Source organism: Alligator sinensis, unplaced genomic scaffold (genome assembly GCF_000455745.1).
Source record: "Alligator sinensis unplaced genomic scaffold, ASM45574v1 scaffold60_1, whole genome shotgun sequence".
Lineage (NCBI taxonomy): Eukaryota > Metazoa > Chordata > Crocodylia > Alligatoridae > Alligator > Alligator sinensis.
Genome location: NW_005841858.1, coordinates 1,584,969 through 1,588,738, shown reverse-complemented (window position 1 = coordinate 1,588,738; position 3,770 = coordinate 1,584,969).

Here is a 3,770-nt window from a genome sequence, read left to right as displayed (position 1 = left end):
AGGGTCCGCCCGCCGCTCCCGCAGGAGCGCGGGGAAGGAGGCGCCTCCCGCGCCCGAGGGACCTGCCCCGGCTCCGGACTCGCACTCGGGCCCGGGCGGGAGGCGCAAGTTGTGCACTGCACGCTGCGGGCTCGGCACCTCGCCGCCCCGCGCTGCTCCTCCGGAGACGGGGAGCAGAGACCTTGCCCCTGGGGAAGGCTGAGCCCAGGCGGGCCCGTGCCAGACCTGCCCCCGAGACTGCCTTCCTGCGGTACCGCGGGGTGCAGCTGGAGCTGGAGCCACGAGCTCCCCGGCTGTCTCCTCAGGGATGCAGCCCTTCTTCATGGAAGGGGCTGAGGACGGACTTCTTCTCGAAGGGCCCCGCCAGCCGTGCAGAAGGCGCGCGGCGGGGAGATGGACAGGAGCGCAGGCACGGACTGAGTCAGAGCTCCACATGAAGCTGGCTGAAACGAAGACCCGTTAAGGGAATAATAGTGCGAAATTCATACATACATGCATGCGTAAAAGAAGTACTCCTTGGGCAGAAAGGCAAAGCAGCGCCTAAGGGAAGCAATACATGTGCACACGCGAAACCTTAACAGAGAGAGGCTGCAATCTTCTTCCAGTTTGCTGCCTAAAATGACAGGTCGCAACAATATTGCGCCCATCTTTTCTAGAAACAGCCGCTCAAACGAATTCAAACAGCTCAACTTCAAACTCCCATGCATTATTCTTTCAGGTTCTGCCACTTCAATCATTCGAGCAAGCCATCTGCTTCTGCCAATGAGTCCTAGTACAGTTCTACTGCCTTGAAAATCACCCTGTCCTCCATCATAATTCAAAGCCTTAATTATCATCAGTCTTACAAAGTGGGAAGAATAATTTACACGGATTGACTGGTTGGTTGGTTGATTGATTGATTTGTATACCATCCTAACCTGGAAAATGCACAGGGTGACTTACAATAGAAAACAAGACACATTATCAAAACAGTTAGACTATTAAAATTGAATAGTATTTAATAAGGAATTCTCCAAACAGTGCCCCACAACGTAACTTCTGCTAAAAGCCTGCCCAAATTCAGAGGTTTTACATTGCTTCTGAAAGAGGTCCAGACTCTGTCTCTAATAGTCTGCAAGAGGTAGGAAGTTGCAGAGCTGAGGAACCACTACTGAGAACTATGTCTCATCTGTGTTTTCAATAGGTTCCCACTATATAGCCTAATAACAAAAGTTCTAGAGAAGAAGCAGTAATTCTGACTAGTTCAAGTTATAATGACACAGAATCATGTATATGCAATCTCAGCCCTTCATTTTTCTAAAATAGTATGATAAATCATGGTAGTTGAAACCTGTAAACAGTTCAAAGAAAGCTAAAAGGCTGAACTCTGCATCTGGTGAGTTTTCCTATTGTTATGGAGTCCATAATTTGAGGGCCGAGGTGGAAGCAAAGACAACTACAAAATAGCAAATATAAAGACTGAACAACACGATATAGTTGGTGAGGCAAAATCTAATGTTCCTGTTCAGTTCTTATTCAGTCAAAACCTGCATTTGAAACAATGGAGTAGTTTCCTGTGCAAGGAGTAAGTGAAGAGCCCTTAGCCTGATTTTCGGCTAGTGTCATTTTGTTAGCTGCTTTTATTTCAGCTGGATTATAACCATTTGCACCAACTGTGTAGTCGGGGATATCACTATTTCTTAATTCTTAGTAAATAAGATGTCAAGAACAGTGTGTCATCTTTTTGTGCATTGCATTTTTCTGGGAAAAATGCCGTTCACAGAGCTTCATTCAATTCAGCAAAAATCAAATATACTGATTAGCTTTATCCCCAATCTGGTGCCCTGGTGAACTGAAGATTTGGCTACAACAAGCTACAACTCATGAAATTCTCTCAAATTGTTTGTTTGTGACAAGATACCTTATTGAAATTCAGTGTCATTTTCCTAGTGTTGGAATATCACCAAGTAAAAAAAAGAAAAAGAAACGAGCTGTCTCTAGATCTGATACCATTTTATCCTATGGTTATAGTAAGTGGTCAGTTGGATAAACTTTCTTGAGTAATCTTTGTGGCCCTGGAGTAATCTTCCTGTCACTGATATCACTCCCAGGAGTAGATATTTGCAGTATTGTCCTTTAAGGGATTTGGGTTTAATGGAATTTGGGTTTAGCCCCTGATAACTTTCTGGATTTCTGACTGTGGAAAACTGAGTTGGAACTGTTATGTTTAAAAATGGTAAATCAACAGCATCAAGCAGAACACTGTCTGTCATGACAGAAGATTATGGAAGTAGTTAGTCGAGTAACACATAGTTAATGAGTCAGTGTCTCTAGCTTGAAAAATGATAGGGCTCTGTCTCATCCCAAGAGAAGGGGATGTGATGTTACTATGATTTTTTTAAAAAGGAGATTAAAGAACTCTGTTTCTCCAGAAACTTTGTTTCAGGTAATCACACAGAATGATCCATAATAAAAGGTTGTACTATATTAAATTCTGAGAAACAAGTTGCTTCACAATATTGTAACTTTCAATCACATGCTATCAATGGGAGAACGACTGTTTGGTCCAGTTTGACTAATCCAGCAACAAAGGGTAATTTTATTGTCCATTTTAGTGACTTCTGGATGATATTTTATAATATCACTATCCATTTAAATGTCTATGAGACAATGTTGAGACATGTTCCTGTGTTCTCTTGGTGCATGCATACATTTTATGATAAAATGTTAAATGAATTATAAAATAATCTCCTATCTCCCCATTCTGTGCCTAGTCCCACAGTGATCAACATCATCCAGGGAGAGCAACTGTGTTGTCCTGTCCAACTGTGAATTCCTGGGGTGGATCATGCTTAGTGCAAATGGGAATTTAACTCCTCAAGTCTAACAAGTTTCTATTGGGTGTGTGCAAACTGAGATTTTTCAAGGACTCATAACTTATTCAAATCGCAGTAAGCTTCTATGGGGATAGCAAATGGCACATCCTTGACATCATGTCAACCCCATTCCCACTCCACTAAGTGAATGTTTTTCCTCTGGTGCTTCAGCTGAGCATCATGCATAGAGTGGTTCTCAGATAGCTGATGCTATGTTGACCTGTCCAAAACAAGTTGCTCCTTGTAGTCCAAGTCATGTTGTATGCCTTGGACTGAGCTTTTGTATAGCCATTAAAGTGTTTATGAGGTTTACCATGCCGTTTAGCAGGGGCTTAACTCTGTAGAGAATCCTTTTCTGGCAATTGGTCCTCTGACATTCTCAGTATGTGGTCATGCCATCACAGTTGCACTTCAGTAACTAGGTATGAATGTGTGAATGCCAGTCATCTCCACCTGTTGGCAAATGTCCATGTTCAGGATGTGGTCTTTTGTTGTAATTTTCCTGTTCTCATTTTATGCAGACAAAGTAGATGTCCAACTTTGGGATATGGTAGGTTCAGGTCTCAGAAGCATAATGCAGGAAGGCCAGGACAACTGCCTTGTCCACTTCAGTTTGGAACAGAATGACAATTCATCATGTGCCACAGCAATTCCAGAACAGTAACATTTGGGAACTGGTTAGAGTTCCTACCTAACAATGAACATTACAACCTTATTATCCATTTTATAAATGGGACAACTGAGTTGCAGATTAGTATCTTGTGCAAGATTACACAGTTTACAAGAGTTGGGAAATGATTATTAAGTCTAGACCAGCAATTCTCAACAAGGCTGCTTCAGCACCCTGGGGTGCTGCAAGATCCTTTGATGGGTGCTGTAGGAACTGGGAAGAGATAAGTAGATATGGGCAGGCTC